Source organism: Cervus elaphus, chromosome 22, assembly GCF_910594005.1.
Source record: "Cervus elaphus chromosome 22, mCerEla1.1, whole genome shotgun sequence".
Lineage (NCBI taxonomy): Eukaryota > Metazoa > Chordata > Mammalia > Artiodactyla > Cervidae > Cervus > Cervus elaphus.
Genome location: NC_057836.1, coordinates 29,370,272 through 29,392,577, shown reverse-complemented (window position 1 = coordinate 29,392,577; position 22,306 = coordinate 29,370,272).

Here is a 22,306-nt window from a genome sequence, read left to right as displayed (position 1 = left end):
CTTTTTTCACTTGAGAAAGGAGCCATTGTAGAAAAAGTCATAGGAAAAGAAAACCCACAGTTTGCAGCTCACCTCCAAAGATGGCAAATCAATTTGAGAAACTTGAGAATCTACAAACTGATGCTCATTAAACTATCTAGGTCTGGAAATTTCTTAGGAAGTCTTTGTGTATCTCCAGGGACACATATACCCAATTAGATGACTGCTAGCAATAGGGGACAAGTGACAGTTTTAGATCAGGGAAGTAATATAATTGTTTAAGTGTGCTTTAGAAATATTAAGCTAGAAACAGTGTACAGATTGGATTGGAAGGAGAAATTGTGCAAAAAATGGAGACAAATGGAGACCTAACTACAGATCAGCAAATATTGGAGGATATGGACTAGAATATTAGCTTTGATTAAGAAAGAGTGAAAAGTATTATAGAATAAGAACAAAAATGATTTAGTAACTAAAATCTGATGTGGGAAATTTAATTAGTAATTAAAGTTTATACTCCAAATGTATACTTTATTAAAAGTTTCTTAATTTGAGGTAGAAGTATACATTTGGAGTATAAACTTTAATTAATCCATATTGTGCTTAGTCACTCAGTCACTTTGTGACCCCATGGACTGTAGCCTGCCATTCTCCTCTGTCCATGGGGATTCTCCAGGCAAGTAAACTGGAGTGGGTTGCCCAACCCAGGGATCAAACCCAAATGGATATTGGCTAGATCCAATACCTTAATGGAAATGAAGGTTGATACTTCAAAGTCATGGTAGCAGAAGAAATCTAGTATATGAAAGAAATGGCTGTTATCAGAGAGTTGAGAAAAGTTGGCCACATCTTAGCAACCAGGTTTTTCTTGATTTATGAATTAGATTTAAAAATAAAGACATAACCAATGATTAATTATCTCACTTTTCTAACATTCCCTACTATCAAACAGACTCCATAGCAGATGTTCAAGCACTTCTCATGACTATGTTAGGGGAAACACACTGACTGAAACCGCCTACTCTGGCCAGGTACCATAGTAATCATTTGCATGAGTTATTTTACAACAGGAGGTCCTGGTAAAGAACGTGGAATTAATAAGCCACCACCAACCAGAAGAGTTCAGGAAAGGTCAAGAGGAGACACCACATCTCCTACCATTTCCCAGAATCCTCGCAGGCATCCATCTTGGCTGAGCAATGTGTGTGCCACCAGGAAGGACCCTGAGTCAGAATGATTGACCAGAGACAACCCAGAAACTAATCCTGTCACCATAAAACCTGAGGCTGTGAGCCATATGACAGAGTAGTCTTCCTGGGTTCCCTCACCCTCCTGCTCTCTACCCGGGGGCCCCTTCCCAATAAAGTCTCTTGCTTTGTCAGCACGTGTGTCTCCTTGGATGATTCATTTCTAACTGCTAGACAAGAGCCCACTCTTGGGCCCTGGAAGGGGCCTCCCTTCCTGCAACAATTAGAAACCCTCAATTCCCCAAATTAGTCCCTTCTGTCAGAGGAAACTCTGAATTTGAGTAACAAACTTGTAAAGGTAGGCAAAAACCAACCTATTACACTTTAGCTTCACCCACCAATTTCAGCACTACCCTTTAGGGTCATAAATAATTGGGTATGTTTATCATCATCCTTTTCTCTTTAATTATTTAAAAATAACTCTACCTCTTCGCTTTTTCTTTTTGAGCTAAATATGTCCAGTCCCTTCCACAGTACTTCGCATGCCATGAATTTTAACTTTTTCACCTTAGTCTCTCTCTTGCCTATAAATGGCTTTTTCAAGTGTGACTCTACAATAGAATACAACTTTATCAGATCACACCTCCCAGATGAGAATACAGCACAAAACTCACCATCCCTCTACTGAATGACATACTGAGGAGGTGGTCAACAGGTCAAATATTGTGGAGAAAGAAAATTTTCCCTTCTACCTTTCTAGGTTCTGTGGCTGGTCTAAGAATTAAATTGACATAATACAGATTAACAGAAAGAAAAAAAAAAAGAAACAATTTTAATTATATACGTACACACAGGACCCTCTCAACTACATGATACTCCAAAGGTCACCAGATGATTGAGGCTTATAGGTCATCCTGAGCTAAGAAAAGGGGTAAGGGTCTGGGGTAGAAGCATAATTCATGGGAAAAGGAGAGAAGAAAATGTCTGCTAAATAAAGTTTGCCAGACCACACAGATAAGTCTCTCCTGGTGAAGTTATCTCCCTCTGATAATAGCTCTCTTCCTGGTTCACGCCTCCAATCTAATGTAAATTTCCCTTACAAAGGGATAGCTTCTACTCAGTGTCTGCATGTCTCAAAATAAACAGCTTAAAACAATCCTTATGCCAAGGAGTCATAATTTGGGGTGGTATATTCTACCCTTCAATATGAGTAAAAATAATTTATAATTTAAGAAAATGGCATAACTTCACTGGCACCTTTGCCGTCCATTTATATGTGTGTGTGTATTTAATACTCTAAAGTTTCCATCTTACAAAAAAAAAAAAAAGCAGCAAGTTTTTTCAAATCTTTCTCTTTTTTTTTGGCTACATGGCATGTGGGATCTCAGTTCTCCCAGAAATCGAACCCACATCCCCGGCAGTGCAACAGTAGAGTCTCAACCACTGGACTGCCAGGGAATTCCCCCCAAAGCAGAAGTTTTAAATGCAATTAGGATATTTACTGTTAGAAAGACCAATTGCTTGACTTCTCTGGTGGTTCAGTGGTAAAGAATCTGCCTGCCAATACAAGAGACAAGGTTTGTTCCCTGATCCGGAAGATCTCACATGCTGCAGAGCAACGAAGCCCCTGTGTCACCACTACTGAGCCTGCGCGCTAGAGCTTGGAAGCCTCAGTTACTGAAGCCCGCACGCCCTAGAGCCTATGCTTGGCAACATGAAAAGCCATCACAGTGAGAAGCTCTCACACTGCAGCTAGAAGAGTAGCCCACACAGCAACAAAGACCCACAACAGTCAAAAATAAAGAAAAATATTTGTTTAAAAAAAGAATTTCCAACTCTCACCAATCCTGCCCAGAATTCAAAATCTTAAATTATGCTATTAAAAAGCCTATTGCTTTAAGAAAGTCAGCTCAATTCTATAATCTAAATAGTTTGAAGCAAAAACATTTCATTATTTATACAATCCAGTCATTTTCTTAACACTCTTAGAGGCTAATGAGCATACTATAAGATTAGACAAGGTTCTCCATGTGGTGGGAAAAGTTCAACCAAAGAAAACAAAAGCAAAAGTTATCCCCCAGATAGAAAACAAAGCACTGTCTTAAATGCAGATAAGCGTTTATACCTTGATGTGCTATCATGCAGTATTTCAGGGGGAAAAACTGTTCAGCAAAAAACAAAACTTTATTTTTTAAAAATTCTTCCTTATTAGGAAACTATTAAAGCAGAATTCATATTTGCTAAATTCCTAGAAAAGATGAGTCACTATCTAGAGCAGAAATAGTGAGGTGTAAATGGCTCTTGCACAGATCTTAAACGTAATCAACTCCAAACTGTGTTTCTCTCATGGCTTAATGAATGGTCAAGATTTTAAAAGTCAAGGCAAGATCATTTGACAGAAATCCTGGCAGAACCAAGTAAAGTCTGGAAGAATGAGCCTCTAGTTTCAACATTTTAAATATTTTCATTACTCAAAAAAACCAAATTCTTGTATGGGTTAAGCTATCCTTTCTTTATGATCTTAAGTCCCTGAGTTGTTCACAACTCAATTCTCTCCATTCAAGCCTTCCAAGCATCCAAAAGACACTGAGAATTAATATGATAGAGTTTTTATTTCCTTGGAGCCATGTAAAATTTGAAATCAGGGTATTACTACTATCTCTATATCTGCTATATATTTTCAGTAAGTTCTATAAAGAGATTTGTGAATAGAGATGCTATGGCTTGAATGAACACATCCCCACTCAAAATTCAAATGTTAAATCTTAATGTCCAGTGTGATGGTATTAGAAGGAGTGTTTGGGAGGTAATATCAGCTGCCCCAGTAGGCTTACTCATGGAGATACTTGTTATAATTTTATCACAGTCCTTTGTAACACCTCTAAAGGTTTATTTGGCCATTGTTGTTGATTATCTTGGTGGCCATGCATCTCTGTCTCCTCTTTCACTCCACCCTCTAAAATAGGAATGTTCATTCATTATCAGTAATTATTAGGACAGCAGACAATGTCACCTACTAAGCAAATTGAAGCCTTTATAAAAGCAACTCTGGAGAAATCCTTAGCCCCCTCCCACCATGTGTAGATACAATGAGAGGTCTGTGACCTGGAAGAGAGTCCTCATGTGACCATGTTAGAACCCTGAATTCAGACTTCCAACCTCCAAAACTGTAGAGATCAATTTGTTTCTTATAAGCAAGCATTTTGTTATAACAGCATGAAACAATTAAGATAAGATTTATTAGAAACATGATGAAGCAAAGCCCTCTACCATGAATAAAACTGTATTTAGAGGAGAATTAGGCCCAATTCTTACTGTCAACCAAGTTTAATGAGTTATAAAATTTCAGAGCTAAGTATTTCATTTGCTGAGTAGGTGACATTGTCTGCTGTCCTAATAATTACTGATAATGAATGCACATTCCTAATTTAGAGGGTGGAGTGAAAGAGGAGACACTTGGCCACCAAGACAATCAACACCAATGGCTAAATAAACCTTTAGAGGTATTACAGAGGACTGTGAGAAAATTATAACAAGTATCTCCATGAGTAAGTCAACTGGGGTGCTGATAATATTTCATAATTTGACCTGGAAAGAGGTTGCACAAAGATGTACATTGGGAAAATTATCAAGCTGTATCTTTCATTTGGCATCCTTTTACTCTATGTAAGTTGTACTTCAAAAAGAAAAGGAAAAAAAAAAAATGTATCTGTGAGCTGATCTTGTCTCAATGGCTCTAAAATCCACTTCTCCTTTGGAGCTAAGTCCTTCAGTTATTATAATGGTCAGGAGTCCTCCACGGCTTTTATGTACCAGTGACATTCATGTTAAAGCCCTGTAAGACTCTTGAGTAGACATGTCACTCCCTGTTTAATCAAAGATGGGAAAACCAGGGCTAGCATTTGATTTCCAAGTGAGCAGAAAACTTGTAACTTGTGTTATATCAAAAGATTTCCGTGTCCAAAAGTTCTTTCCACCAACCTGAGAGAATCCTAGGAATGTCCACTTAATCAAACCCTTTAGGTAAATGGATGGAAGTATTTAACAAAAATAAAAATTTTCAGGTTTTCCAATGTCATCTAGAAGGGCTCTGAAGGAATGGAACAGAGAGCAAGTATTTATTTGGTGTGTTAAAAAAAAACCCAGAGTATGGCTACTACCCAGAAAGGATAGACCCAAATATCATTATCAGGATGTTGTTTGATCACAGGGAAAATTGTGGCATGGGACGGAGAAATTGTTCAAGTATTAACAATGCCACCAGCCCACTTCCTCACCACCAGATACAGATGCTGGAAATCTGAGTGTAGAAAGCATGGACCAAGGCAGATGAAAGGGAATAAAAGCTATTTTTCAAAAATTAATCAGCCTTAATGCAGGAAAAAACCACACTAGAATAATGAACTGGGGAAACCTTGTTTCAGTCCCAAATCTGTAACTACAGAGCTGTATATCTATCACTTAATTTCTCCCATTCAACGTTTCTTCATTTATAAAAGGAAGAGGTAAAACAAGATGATGTATAAGCCCAGGGATTCCAAGTGCTCCTGGTCTTGCTGAATTTAATGTCTCCTACTGTATCCTGTTGGGTTCTATAATTTTTCAGTTAGGAAGAAGAAAGGTTGTCATTGTTTATTTTCATGTCTAACATAGCAACATTCAAACATGCCAGGATCAGAGAAATGTCTGCTTCTCACCCTAGTATATCACCCCAGGTGATAGTCACTGGATTTTTACTGAAGACGTATACTTTTAAAAGTTAAAATTATGAACATTACTCTATTTCAGAGGGCAAACCTGCTGACAGAGCTGAAATTGCACAGCTAGCAAAAGCCCAGAGATTTAACATGTGAGTCATTTTCTATACATTTCAGAGCAATACCTCAAAAAAGCTATCTCCAATGGGTTGAACTGCAGTTTGTAACATTAGAATGACATCAAGGAATCTGTCAATGATGATAACATCCAATGACTTACAGGATGCAAAGTGTTGCAGACCCATGGATATGAAAGCCCTGACACATTATCTAGGATCTTGCACTATCAAGATAACTCAGACATACAGCAAATACACTTTTAAAAAAGGAAAAATGTCAGCATTTCTCCTGCTCAGAAAACAAGTTTCCAAGACAGGACCTTAGGGACTCTGGCAGCCATCAAATTATGGACAGATTAAGTAGAATGTTTCTAATTGATTTGACAACTACTACCCTCAGGAGGGCTCACTATCCATCTATGGTTGCCCTCACAAACATCTGCCTAACCCCTGGGGTAGAGTGGATAGTGATGGGAGAGAAGGGATGTAGGAGAGGAGGCTTAAAATTAAAATTCTGGCTGCAGATGTAGAATCCAGAGAGGAAAATTCTCTCAGTTACCCTCAACCTGACCTTGCTGTCATAAATATGCTCCATGAAATTCTACCAGGAAAAAAAAAAAAGGAAAAGAAGGACCTAGATCAAGAGGGCAGACTAGGAAGATTCTAAGCTCACGTCCTCCCACAGACACACCAAAACTACAACTACATATAGAAGAGCTGTTTCTGAGTGACCTGATGACTAGCAAAATAGATTTTCTGCAACTAAGGATGTAAAGAAAAGGCCACATTAAGAGAGGGAGGAGGTTCAGAGATTCAGGCAGAATCCACAGTAGAATGACCCACAAGCAGCAAAGGTCACAGTTGTGAAGCTCCCCCATGGAGAGTGAGAGGTCCACATCCCATGCTGGGCTCCTTAGCCCAGGGGATCAGCACCAGGAAGACAAGCGCCCTAACATCTTGCTTTGGAAACTAGCAGGGCTGTGTCCAGGAGACCCAGGTTGTAGGACACTCAGGCTCCACTCTTGAAGGGAGTGTCTATAAACTCACTCTGAGTCTCATTCCAGATACAGCAACTTGAAAAACACCTGGGTCATAGGAGAAAGAACACTGGCTAATTTCAGGGTATGTGCCAGTGAGGCAGGGATCTGGTGGAACTTTCTCTTTCCAATGAAAGAATAATGACAAAACCTCAGAAAAAAGAACTAAGTGAAATGAAGAGGAGCAATTTATCAGATAAAGAATTCAAAATAATAGTCATAAAGATGCTCACCAAACTCGGAGGAACAGTGGATAAACTCAGTGAGAACTTCCACAAAGAGACAGAAAACTTTACAAAGAAACCAACCAGAAATGAAGAATACAGCAAGTGAAATAAAAAATATGCTAGAAGCAATCAACAGCATACTAGATGATTCAAAAGAACAGATCAGTGAGGTGGTAGATAGGGCAGTGGTAGTTACTCAACCAGAACAGCAAAAAGAAAAAACGGTACAAAAAAGTGAGGCTAGTTTGAGATATTGGGATATCTAGCATACTAACATCTACACTATAGAGGTCCCAGAAGGAGAAGAGATAGATAAAGGCAGAGAAACCATATTGAATAAATAATGACTGAAAACTTCCTTAACCTAGGAAGGGAAACAGACACCCAAGTCCAGGAAGCACAGAGAGTTCCAAACAAGATGAACTAAGACACATTATAATTAAAATGCCAAAGTTAAAGATAAAATCTTAAAAGCAGCAACAGAAAAACAACTAGTTATGCACAGGGTACCTCCATAAGAGTATCAACTGAGTTTTCAGCAAAAACTTTACAGATCAGAAGGGACTGGAATGGTATAGTCAAACTACTAAGAGGAAAAAAAATTCACAACCAAGAGTACTCTAGCTATCAAGATTATTGTTGAGGATTGAAAGAGAGAAAGATCCCAGCAAACTGAATTCAACAGTATATAAAAAGGATCATTCACCATGATCAAAGGGGATTTATCCCAGGAATACAAGGAAGTTTCAATATCCACAAATTAATCAATGTGATACAGCACATTAACAAAGGATATAAGTCATATGATCATCTCAATAGATTCAGAAAAAGTATTTGACAAAATTCAACATCCATTTATAATGAAAACTCAAAGTGGGTATGAAAATGATATACTTTAATATAATGGGCTTCCCCTGTGGCTCAGCTGGTAAAGAATCCGCCTGCAGTGCAGGAAATCTGGGTTCAATCCCTGTGTTGGGAAGATCCCCTGAGGAAGGGAAAGGCTACCCACTCCAGCATTTTGGCTTGCATAATTCCATGGATTGTATAGTATATAGACAAAATTCAACATCCATGAATTTTGTATATAGACAAAATTCAACATCCATTTTGTGGACAAAATTTATATAGACAAAATTCAACATCCATGAATTTTGTATATAGACAAAATTCAACATCCATTTATAATGAAAACTCAAAGTGGGTATAAAAGTGATACATCTTAATATAATAAAGGCCATATATGACAAACTCACAGCTAAACTGAACAGTTTTCCTCTAAGATCTAGATCAATCTTAGAACTGCCCACTATGGCCACTGTTATTCAACACAGGATTAGAGTCCCAGCCATGACAATCAGACCAAAGAAAGAGATAAAAGGAATCCCAGTTGGGAAGGAAGAAGTAAAACAGTTATTTGCTGATGACATGATATCACATATAGGAAATCCTGAAGATTCCACCAAAAAAATAAATAAATAAAATCTATTAGCACTAATAAGGCTTCTCTGGTGGCTCAGAGGTTAAATCATCAGCCTGCAATGCAGGAGATCTGGGTTCAACCCCTGGGTCGGGAAGATCCCCTGAAGAAGGAGAATAAATGAATTCAATAAAGTTGTATAATACAGAATCAATATACATTAACAACAAACTATTAAAGAAATGAAGAAAACAATCCCATTTACAACTGTATCAAAAAATAATTTAAAGTAACAACAATAATAATAAAATACTTGGGACTAAATTTAACCAAGAAGGGGAAAGCCCTGTACCCCTGCACTCTGAAAACTGTAAAACGTTGATGAAAGAAACTGAAGATAATGTAAATAAATAGAAATATACACAAGCATACCTCAGAGACATTGAGTTTTCAGTTCTAGACCACCACACTAATGTGAATAATATAATAAAGCAAGCCACAATAATTTTTTGGTTTCCCAATGCATGTAAAAGTTCACTATTAAGGATGCAACAGTATCATGTAAAAAAAAAAAATGTATATACCTCAGGTTAAAAATATTTTATTGTACTGAAAATTGCTAGCCATCATCTGAGCCTTCACAAATTTTACTTTTTTGCTGGTGAAAAGTTTAAAATATTGTGAGAATTATCTAACAGTAACACTGAGATACAAAGTGAGCAAATGCTGTTTAAGAAATAGTGCTGACAGACTTGTTCTGTGCCTGACAATCTTCAATCTATAGACACAAGAACTGTGAAGTGCAGAAAGCAAAATGTAACGAACCAAGACATGTATGTACCATGCTCATGTACTGGAAGAATTAATATTTGGAAAATGTCCATACTACCCAAAGCAATCTACAGACTCATCCAATGCCTTTTAAAATACCAATAACATCTTTCACAGAACTGAAAAAAAAAAGATCCTAAATCTTGTATGGAACTACAAAAGACCCTGAAAAGCCAAGTAATGTTAAGAAAACAACAGGAGGAGCCAAGATGGCGGAGGAGTAGGACGGGGAGACCACTTTCTCTCCTACAAATTCATCAAAAGAATAACTGAATGCAGAGCAAACTTCACAAAACAACTTCTGATCGCTAGCTGAGGTCATCAGGCGCCCAGAAAAGCAGACCATTGTCTTCGAAAGGAGGTAGGACAAAATATAAAAGATAAAAAGTGAGACAAAAGAGCTAAGGACGGAGACCCGTCCCGGGAAGGGAGTCTTAGGCGGCCTTGCTTGGGCTAGGGTCCGGGCCTGAGTGCCCTGAGGACAATCGGAGGGAGCTTCTGTGAGGTGCCAACTTGAACTGTGGGAGACCAAAAGAGAGAAAATTAACCGGCCGGAACACACTGCCGGCCGTTCGCAGAACAAAGGGACGGAGAAACTCCCAAGAAGAGGTCGCAGGCTGCGGACCCGCCCAGCCCCGCCGGAGGCAGGAGGCAGGGGGGAGGGGAAGGTCGCGGCGAGACACAGGGCGAGGGCGGGGACTGGGGCTGGGGACGCAGAGGGCGGAAGGCGCGCGCATCCGACTGGCGCCAGCGGAAACTGAAACTGGGTCCGCGGAAGGGAGTGGGCGCGCCACACCTGGGGATAGTGCGCCCATCAAGCCCCTCGCTGCCTGGACCGCTCTGACGGGGAAGGCACAGAGAGCAGGCGCAGCTTTTCCTTCCGCGCTTTTGTGTAACACCCGAGGGCTGGAACCTAGCGCAGCGCGGGGCGCGCTCCATATAGAACAGCCGGGAGGCCGAGCAGCGCAGACGTAGAAAGCAGCGTCAGCCCCTGCCGGCAGCGTCAGCCCGCCCCCGCAGGGCCAGCCCCTCCCCGCAGCGTCAGCCCCGCCCCGCAGCGCCAGCCCCGCCCCGCAGCGTCAGCCCCTCCCAGCAGCGCAACGGAACTAGCTAACTGAATAAGAGTCCACCTCCGCCCGCCTGTGTCAGGGCGGAAATGAGGCTCTGAAGAGACCGGCAAACAGAAGCCAAATAAACAAAGGGAACCGCTTCAGAAGGGACTGGTGCAACAGACTAAAATCCCTCTAGAAAACACCGACTTCACCGGAAGGGCCCTGTAGATATCGAGAAGTGTAAGCTGGAACGAGGAGCTATCTGAAACTGAGCCGAACCCACACTGGCCGCAACAGCTCCAGAGAAACTCCTAGATATATTTTTACTTTTTTTTTTTCTAAGTAAGGAAAAAAAAAAAATTTTTTTTTCTTTTTATATTTTTTCTTTTTTATTTTTTCTCTTTTATTTTCCTTTAAAATTCCCTATTACTCCCCCATTACTCCTTAACTTTCATTTACATAGATTTTTACGATTTTTTTAATTAGGGGAAAAAAAAAATTTTTTTTTTCTTTCTTTTTTTTTTTTCTTTTTTCTTCTTTTTTTTCCTTTCCGTTTTCTCTTTTATTTTCTATTTTTCTTTTTCTCTTATTTCTTTTAAAGTCCTCTAGTACTCCTCTACTACTCTTCATTTTCATTTTCACTACACTATAACCTTACCAAAAAAAAAAAGAAGCCCTATCTTTAAACCGAAGATTATTCTCTCCCAATCTTGACTCTCTGTTTTCTACCTCAGAACACCTCTATTTCCTCCTTTCCCCTTCTCTTCCCAATCCAATTCTGTGAATCCTTGTAGGTGTCTGAGATACGGAGAACACTCTGGGAACAGACAGCTGCGTAGATCTGTCTCTCTCCTCTTGAGTCCCCCTTTTTCTCCTCCTGCTCATCTCTGTCTCCCTCCTCCCTTTTCTCCTGTTCATGTAACTCTGTGAACCTCTCTGGGTGTCCCTAACGGGGGAGAATCTTTTCGCCATTAACCTAGAACTTTTATTATCAGTGCTGTAGAGTTGGAGAAGTCCTGAGACTACAGGAAGAATAAAACTGAAATCCAGAGGCAGGAAACTTAAGCCCAAAACCTGAGAACACCAGAAAACTCCTGACTACATGGAACTTTAAGCAATAAGTGACCGTCCAAAAGCCTCCATACCTACACTGAAACCAACCACCACCCAAGAGCCAGTAAGTTTTAGAGCAAGATATACCACGCAAATTCTCCAGCAACACAGGAACATAGCCCCGAATGTCAACATACAGGCTGCCCAAGGTGACACCTAACACATAGACCCATCTCAAAACTCATTACTGGGCACTCCATTGCTCTCCATAAAGAAGAAATCAAGTTCCACGCACCAGTACACTGACGCAAGCTTCCCTAACCAGGAAACCTTGACAAGCCAATCGTCTAACCCCACCCACTGGGTAAATCCTCCACAATAAAAAGGAACCACAGACCTCCAGAATACAGAAAGTCCACTCCAGACACAGCAATCTAAACAAGATGAAAAGGCAAAGAAATACCCAACAGGTAAAGGAACATGAAAAATGCCCACCAAGTCAAACAAAAGAGGAGGAGATAGGGAATCTACCTGAAAAAGAATTTAGAATAATGATAATAAAAATGATCCAAAATCTTGAAAACAAAATGGAGTTACAGATAAATAGCCTGGAGACAAAGATTGAAAAGATACAAGAATTGTTTAATAAAGACCTAGAAGAAATAAAAAAGAGTCAATTAAAAATGAACAATGCAATGAATGAGATCAAAAACACTTTGGAGGGAACCAAGAGTAGAATAACGGAGGCAGAAGATAGGATAAGTGAGGTAGAAGATAAAATGGTGGAAATAAATGAAGCAGAGAGGAAAAAAGAAAAAAGGATCAAAAGAAATGAGGACAACCTCAGGGACCTCTGGGACAATGTGAAACGCCCCAACATTCGAATCATAGGAGTCCCAGAAGAAGAAGACAAAAAGAAAGGCCATGAGAAAATACTCGAGGAGATAATAGCTGAAAACTTCCCTAAAATGGGGAAGGAAATAGCCACTCAAGTCCAAGAAACCCAGAGAGTCCCAAACAGGATAAACCCAAGGCGAAACACCCCAAGACACATATTAATCAAACTGACAAAGATCAAACACAAAGAACAAATATTAAAAGCAGCAAGGGAAAAACAACAAATAACACACAAAGGGATTCCCATAAGGATAACAGCTGACCTATCAATAGAAACCCTCCAGGCCAGAAAGGAATGGCAGGACGTCCTGAAAGTAATGAAAGAGAATAACCTACAACCTAGATTACTGTATCCAGCAAGGATCTCATTCAGATATGAAGGAGAACTCAAAAGCTTTACAGATAAGCAAAAGCTGAGAGAATTCAGCACCACCAAACCAGCTCTTCAACAAATGCTAAAGGATCTTCTCTAGACAGGAAATGCAGAAAGGTTGTATAAACGTGAACCCAAAACAACAAAGTAAATGGCAACGGGACCACACCTATCAATAATTACCTTAAATGTAAATGGGTTGAATGCCCCAACCAAAAGACAAAGATTGGCTGAATGGATACAAAAACAAGACCCCCATATATGCTGTCTACAAGAGACCCACCTCAAAACAAGAGACACATACAGACTAAAAGTGAAGGGCTGGAAAAAAATATTTCATGCAAATGGAGACCAAAAGAAAGCAGGAGTCGCAATACTCATATCAGATAAAATAGACTTTCAAATAAAAGCTGTGAAAAGAGACAAAGAAGGACACTACATAATGATCAAAGGATCAATCCAAGAAGAAGATATAACAATTATAAATATATATGCACCCAACATAGGAGCACCGCAATATGTACGGCAAACACTAACGAGTATGAAAGAGGAAATTAATAGTAACACAATAATAGTGGGAGACTTTAATACCCCACTCACAACTATGGATAGATCAACTAAACAGAAAATTAACAAGGAAACACAAACTTTAAATGACACAATGGACCAGCTAGACCTAATTGATATCTATAGGACATTTCACCCCAAAACAAGCAACTTCACCTTTTTCTCAAGTGCACACGGAACCTTCTCCAGAATAGATCACATCCTGGGCCATAAATCTAGTCTTGGAAAATTCAAAAAAATTGAAATCATTCCAGTCATCTTTTCTGACCACAGTGCAGTAAGATTAGATCTCAATTACAGGAAAAAAATTGTTAAAAATTCAAACATATGGAGGCTAAATAACACGCTTCTGAATAACCAACAAATCATAGAAGAAATCAAAAAAGAAATCAAAATATGTATAGAAATGAATGAAAATGAAAACACAACAACCCAAAACCTATGGGACACTGTAAAAGCAGTGCTAAGGGGAAGGTTCATAGCATTACAGGCTTACATCAAGAAACAAGAAAAAAGCCAAATAAATAACCTAACTCTACACCTAAAGCAATTAGAGAAGGAAGAAATGAAGAACCCCAGGGTTAGCAGAAGGAAAGAAATCATAAAAATTAAGGCAGAAATAAATGCAATAGAAACTAAAGAGACCATAGCAAAAATCAACAAAGCTAAAAGCTGGTTTTTTGAAAAAATAAACAAAATTGACAAACCATTAGCAAGACTCATTAAGAAACAAAGAGAGAAGAACCAAATTAACAAAATTAGAAATGAAAATGGAGAGATCACAACAGACAACACTGAAATACAAAGGATCATAAGAGACTACTACCAGCAGCTCTATGCCAATAAAATGGACAACTTGGATGAAATGGACAAATTCTTAGAAAAGTATAACTTTCCAAAACTGAACCAGGAAGAAATAGAAGATCTTAACAGACCCATCACAGGCAAGGAAATCGAAACTGTCATCAAAAATCTTCCAGCAAACAAAAGCCCAGGACCAGATGGCTTCACAGCTGAATTCTACCAAAAATTTAGAGAAGAGCTAACACCTATCTTACTCAAACTCTTCCAGAAAATTGCAGAAGAAGGTAAACTTCCAAACTCATTCTATGAGGCCACCATCACCCTAATTCCAAAACCTGACAAAGATGCCACAAAAAAAGAAAACTACAGGCCAATATCACTGATGAACATAGATGCAAAAATCCTTAACAAAATTCTAGCAAACAGAATCCAACAACATATTAAAAAAATCATACACCACGACCAAGTGGGCTTTATCCCAGGAATGCAAGGATTCTTCAATATCCGCAAATCAATCAATGTAATACACCACATTAACAAATTGAAAGATAAAAACCATATGATTATCTCAATAGATGCAGAGAAAGCCTTTGACAAAATTCAACACTCATTTATGATTAAAACTCTCCAAAAAGCAGGAATAGAAGGAACATACCTCAACATAATAAAAGCTATATATGACAAACCCACAGCAAGCATCACCCTCAATGGTGAAAAATTGAAAGCATTTCCCCTGAAATCAGGAACAAGACAAGGGTGCCCACTCTCACCACTACTATTCAACATAGTGTTGGAAGTTTTGGCCACAGCAATCAGAGCAGAAAAAGAAGTAAAAGGAATCCAGATAGGAAAAGAAGAAGTGAAACTCTCACTGTTTGCAGATGACATGATCCTCTATATAGAAAACCCTAAAGACTCTACCAGAAAATTACTAGAACTAATCAATGAATATAGTAAAGTTGCAGGATATAAAATTAACACACAGAAATCCCTTGCATTCCTATATACTAACAATGAAAAAACAGAAAGAGAAATTAAGGAAACAATACCATTCACCATTGCAACAAAAAGAATAAAATACTTAGGAGTATATCTACCTAAAGAAACAAAAGACCTATACATAGAAAACTTTAAAACACTGATGAAAGAAATCAAAGAGGACACAAACAGATGGAGAAACATACCGTGTTCATGGATTGGAAGAGTCAATATTGTCAAAATGGCTGTTCTACCCAAAGCAATCTATAGATTCAATGCAATCCCTATCAAGCTACCAACAGTATTTTTCACAGAACTAGACCAAAGAATTTCACAATTTGTATGGAAATACAAAAAACCTCGAATAGCCAAAGTAATCTTGAAAAAGAAGAATGGAACTGGAGGAATCAACCTGCCTGACTTCAGACTCTACTACAAAGCCACAGTCATCAAGACAGTGTGGTACTGGCACAAAGACAGAAATATAGACCAATGGAACAGAATAGAAAGCCCAGAGATAAATCCACGAACCTATGGACACCTTATCTTTGACAAAGGAGGCAAGGATATACAATGGAAAAAAGACAACCTCTTTAACAAGTGGTGCTGGGAAAACTGGTCAACCACTTGCAAAAGAATGAAACTAGAACACTTTCTAACACCATACACAAAAATAAACTCAAAATGGATTAAAGATCTAAATGTAAGACCAGAAACTATAAAACTCCTAGAGGAGAACATAGGCAAAACACTCTCCGACATAAATCACAGCAAGATCCTCTATGACCCACCTCCCAGAATATTGGAAATAAAAGCAAAACTAAACAAATGGGATCTAATGAAACTTAAAAGCTTTTGCACTACAAAAGAAACTATAAGTAAGGTGAAAAGACAGCCGTCAGATTGGGAGAAAATAATAGCAAATGAAGAAACAAAGGATTAATCTCAAAAATATACAAGCAACTCCTGCAGCTCAATTCCAGAAAAATAAATGACCCAATCAAAAAATGGGCCAGAGAACTAAACAGACATTTCTCCAAAGAAGACATACAGATGGCTAACAAACACATGAAAAGGTGCTCAACATCACTCATTATTAGAGAAATGCAAATCAAAACCACAATGAGGTATCATTACACGCCAGTCAGGATGGCTGCTATCCAAAAGTCTACAAGCAATAAATGCTGGAGAGGCTGTGGAGAAAAGGGAACCCTCTTACACTGTTGGTGGGAATGCAAACTAGTACAGCCACTATGGAAAACAGTGTGGAGATTCCTTAAAAAACTGGAAATAGAACTGCCATATGACCCAGGAATACCACTTCTGGGCATACACACTGAGGAAACCAGATCTGAAAGAGACACATGCACCCCAATGTTCATCGCAGCACTGTTTATAATAGCCAGGACATGGAAGCAACCTAGATGCCCATCAGCAGATGAATGGATAAGGAAGCTGTGGTACATATACACCATGGAATTTTACTCAGCCGTCAAAAAGAATTCATTTGAACCAGTCCTAATGAGATGGATGAAACTGGAGCCCCTTATACAGAGTGAAGTAAGCCAGAAAGATAAAGAACATTACAGCATACTAACACATATATATGGAATTTAGAAAGATGGTAACGATAACCCTATATGCAAAACAGAAAAAGAGACACAGAAATACAGAACAGACTTTTGAACTCTGTGGGAGAAGGTGAGGGTGGGATGTTTCAAAAGAACAGCATGTATACTATCTATGGTGAAACAGATCACCAGCCCAGGTGGGATGCACGAGACAAGTGCTCCAGCCTGGTGCACTGGGAAGACCCAGAGGAATCGGGTGGAGAGGGAGATGGGAGGGGGGATCGGGATGGGGAATAAGTGTAAATCTATGGCTGATTCATATCAATGTATGACAAAACCCACTGAAATGTTGTGAAGCAATTAGCCTCCAACTAATAAAAAAATTAAAAAAAAAAAAAAAAAGAAAACAACAAAGTTGGAGGTATCCTGCTCTCTGATTTCAAACTATACTACAAAGCTATAGTAACCATGGTATTATGGTACTGGCACAAAATTAGGGCACAGGTCAATGGAACAGAATAGAGTCCAGAAATTAACCCATGCATATATAGTCAATTTATGACAAAGGAGTTTAAAAAAAAATACAGTGGAGAAAAGACTATCCCTTCAATAAACAAGTGAAAACTGGATAGCTATTATCAAAAGCAGCCTTAAATTGAAGAAAGTAGGGAAAACCACTAGCCCATCCAGGTATGACCTATGCTGAAGCTCCAATACTTTGGCCATCTGATGCAAAGAGCTGACTCACTGGAAGAGACTCTGACGCTTGGAGAAATTGAGGGCAAGAGGAGAAGGGGGCAACAGAGAATGAGACAGCTGGATGGCATCACTGATTCAATGGACATGAGTTTGAGCAAACTCAGGGAGATAGTCTGGAGAAGGAAATGGCAACCCACTCCAGTATTCCTGCCTGGAGAATTCCATGGAAACAGGAGCCTGGCAGGCTACAGTGCATGGGGTCGCAAAGAGTCAGACATGACTGAGAGACATCACTCACTCACTCAGGAAGATAGTGTTAGACAGGGAAGCCTGGCTTGCGTAGTTCATGGGGTCACAAAGAGTCGCACATGACTTAGTGACTGAACAACAAATCTCTGATGATTACACAGTGGAGGTGACAAATAGATTCAAGGGATTAGATTTGGTAGACAGTGCCTTAAGAACTGTGGATGGAGGCAGTGATTAAAACAATCCCAAAGAAAAGAAATGCAAGAAAGCAAAGTGGTTGTCTGAGGAGGCCTTCAAAGAGAAAAACATACCCAACAGAAGGCAGAATTCCAGAGAATAGCAAGGAGAGATAAGAAAGCCTTGTTAAGTGGACAATGCAGAGTAAACTACAGAATGGGAAAGACTAGAGAACGTTTCAAGAGAATTGGAGATACCAAGGGAACATTATATGCAAAGATGGGCACAATATCAGAAGAATGAAACTAAACCACTTTCTTAAACCATATACAAAAATGAACTCAAAGTGGATTAAAGACTTAAATGTAAGGCCTGAAACCATAAAACTCTTAGAAGAAAATAGCCAATAATCTCTTCAATATTGGTCTTAGCAATATTTTTTTTGGATATGTCTCCTCAGGCAAGGGAAATAAACTACAAACAAACAAATGAGACTATCTCAAACTGACTAGCTTTTACATAGCAAAAGAAACCATCAGCAAAATGAAAAGTCAGCCCACTGAATGGAAGAAGATATCTGCCAAGGATATATCCAGTACAGGGTTAACGTCCAAAATACATGAAGGACTTACACAACTCAATATCTCCAAATCAAACCATCAGATTAAAAAATGGGTAGAGGACACAAATAAACACTTCTCCAAGGAAGACATATGGATGGCCAACACAGGAAAGATGCTCAACATCACTAATCATCAGGCAAATTAATTCAAAACCATAATGAGTTATCAGCTGACTCTTGTCAGAATGGCTATCATTAAAAAGATAACAAATTAGCATTGGGAGGATGTGGAGAAAAGGAAACTCTCATGCACTGTTGATGAGAATGTAAATTGGTGCAACCACTATGAAACACAGCCCCCAAAATTAAAAATACAGTTGATCCTTAAACAGGAAGGTTTGAACTGTGCAAGTCCATTCATATACAATTTCTCTATAGGTGGGTCTCACAGTACTGCACAAACAAACAGAGTCAGTGTCCAAATCCCTACTTTGTTCAGAGGTAACCAGTAGAACTACCATTCAATCCAGCAATTCCATTTTGGAGTATCCAAAGAAAACAAAAACACTAATCCAAAAAGATAAATGCACCTCTATGTTCATCCCAGCATTATTTACAATAGCCAAGATATGGAAGCAACCTATGTGTCCATCGATAGAAGAAATAAAGAAGTTGTGGCATATGTACCACATATGTACATACATATGTACACACAAAGGCGCACACACACTGGAATATTATTACTTAACCATAAAAAAATGAAATCTTCCCATCTGTAATGACGTGGATAGACCTAGAGGGTATTTTGCTAAGTGATAAAGTCAGACAGAGGAATATATGATTTCACTTATATGTGAAATCTAGTACACAAAACAGGGAGACTTAAAGATACAGAGAACAAACTGGTGGGCACAGTGGGGAAGGGATGGGAGATTGGGCAAAACAGGTGAAAGGGATTAAGAAGTAAAAACTTTCAGTTATAAGATAATAAATCATGGGGAAGAATAATGTGCAGCATAGGGACTACGGTCTGTAATATTGCAGTATCTTTTTATGGTGACTAATGGTTACTAGACTGGTCATGGTGCTCAGTTCATAAGATATATGTATATGTCAAATCACTCTTGCACACATGAAACTAATATTGATGTAACAACTATTTATTGATGTACATAAACTATTTCAAAGAAAAAAGAGATAAAAATATATTTCAGTTGGTAACAGAGTCTTTTTAATATTTTGTTTTCCACTTTCACTTGTGTTTTCACAAAACTAAATTTTGCTACCCAGCACACCTGCTAAAAATAAAAGCATGGTTTAATAATAAGTATATCATTCTGATTTCTATAAATCTGATCCTAAACAATCCTGATTTTAAATTAAAGTTCACTCTCTTTTTTATGTAATTTCTAAAAATAGCTTGCTTCGCTAAATGTGTAGGTCCTGTAGAATTGGCTGGCTTTATGAAACATTCTTTAATAAAGCAAACAATGTCTATATAAAAAGCAGATGCAATATCTTTGTAATTCAATTTTATAGTTTAAAAATATTCTACATGGAAGTGCCAAGTTCTGCCCTGCAGAGACACAGGGCTCCCAATGACGTCAATGAGAGCCATGTACCCACAAAGGAGGGCAAAACTATGCCCTAAGCACTTAAATTTAGTAATCCATTAGGCGCGGCAAGGAAGAAAAAGATCAGCTCAAATACCATCTCATGAGCATTTAAATCCGCCGATGCTAGATGCTGTTTGCAGCGTGTTTAAACCCACAGAGCTGATGAACAAAGGAAGAAACACAGGAGCAGAACAGTCAGTGTTCTGACCAATTTTTTAATTGGAATTTAATGCACATTTCTAGTCCCAAAGATAACTATGCCTTCATTCCTTCTGAGACCATCTTTTACCATTTTTAAGATAGCTGAAGACTCTGATTTTCTGAAAGAAAATATAGAACTTGTGGTTGTATAAACAAGGAAAAAAACCCTCCTCTTTAAATGAATAGAAAGAAGATTTATACATGAGCTAATGACTGCTTCTGATGTAAGCCAGCACTCTGAATTTTCAGTAGCACAGGCCAAGAGAAGGCAATGGGAAGACAGAAAGGCTAAGAGCCGCAAGATCTGAATGATGCTTCCAAAGAAGCCATTAATTTTCTGTGTACCTTTGGTACCCTGTCCAAGCTCAAATGACTTATGGAGAGCTATTATTATCTTCCCCACATGCTGTTAAAAACAAAGGGAGAACGCAGTGCCATACTATGCATAGAAATACTGTAAAGAATTATATGCATCATAGAAGAATGAAGTAGGAGTAGCACGAACCTCACATGGATATAGCCTTCAAATTCAAATACTCTATCGTTAATAATGTTTCCTTGTCAGAGTCTGTCATTAATGGAATTTTCCACAGGAGAGTTAATGCCTTGACTGCCCCATGAATTTTAAACATCTTAGAGACGTACTGGCTGAGTTTAATTTTAAAACGAGACTAAAGTTGGACGATCCTCAGCCCTAATAAGTCTTGGTTCTTTCTAACGTCTTCCCCTTTCCATCAGTTTTACTTCCTACTGCCAGAATAATCTTACTAAAGAATGTCTTCCACATATGAACACTTTTATTGCCCCTCCATTAACCAAAGGGCAAGTCTGAATGCCTAACCTGACAATCAAGGTTCACTTTAACCCGACCCCACTCTCTAGGAAGCAACCAGAACGATTCACACCCTTCTACAAAGGCCCAACATGCTTTGCCACTTTTGTGCCTTTGCCATTTTGCTCAAAGACCCCATCTTCGAAGGTCCCTGTCTAGATGTCTTTCAAGGTGGGATCTGTCCATCACCTGCTCCACAATGCCACCCACTATCCCTTGCTACAAGTTAGAAGTACAACCCTATTCCTCCCCAAACTGCCCCCAGCCATGAGCTTGTACATCCCTGTGTGTGCTCTTTGTGATCTCAAGGACTGTAGCCCACCAGGCTCCCCTGTCCATGGGATTCTCCAGGCAAGAACACTGATGTGGGTTGCCATGCCCTCCTCTAGAGAATCTTCCCAATCCAGAGGTCAAACAAGCAGACTCTTGTGTCTCCTGCATTGGCAAATGGATTCTTTACTATTAGCACCACCTTGGAAGCCCTTGTACCCCTCTGACTGCAATCAATGAACTTCTCCATTCAGTTTTAACTTCTAACATGTCATTTGTTTATCTTATTAGGCTATACACACCTTATGGGCCAGTTGCATATTTAATTCATACTTTTTATTATGAAATCCTTAGACCAATAACTTCACTAGAATTACCAGAGCCAAAGACATTTTCAACTAAATATAATGTTATAATTATTGGTGAGGAAAACGATCATTACAGTCAAAGTCAAAACAGAGAAAAATGTTGGCTCCATCTCAAGGGTGGTCAGAGAGCCAAGGAGAACTGTAAAATGCTCTGGCACAAGTGGCTTCTTGTCTGGCAACAGCTACGGGTGAGAATTTCCTTCCTGGGATCATGTCTTGAAATGTGAAGACATCATTTGTTGCATTATTGCTGAAGGAAGATAAAGAAGTAACCGAGGGGCCTTTTTCTGCATCATCACCATGGAATCCTCTCAGTTCATCTGAATGCTGCTTGTGCTGACTTGAAAAGCGCAGCAGGTTCGGCTGAGCCACAAGGGAAGCCCTTAGAAAAGACAGATTCTCAATAACACCATATGCTTGGAGGAGGAGAGACTTCTCTGGGTGGCAGAGGTGGAACCAAGATGGAAAAGACAAGAAAAAGGAAGCTTTGGCTAGATGGCTGCAAATTAAGCTGAAAGAATCGCTTTTCAGAGAACACAA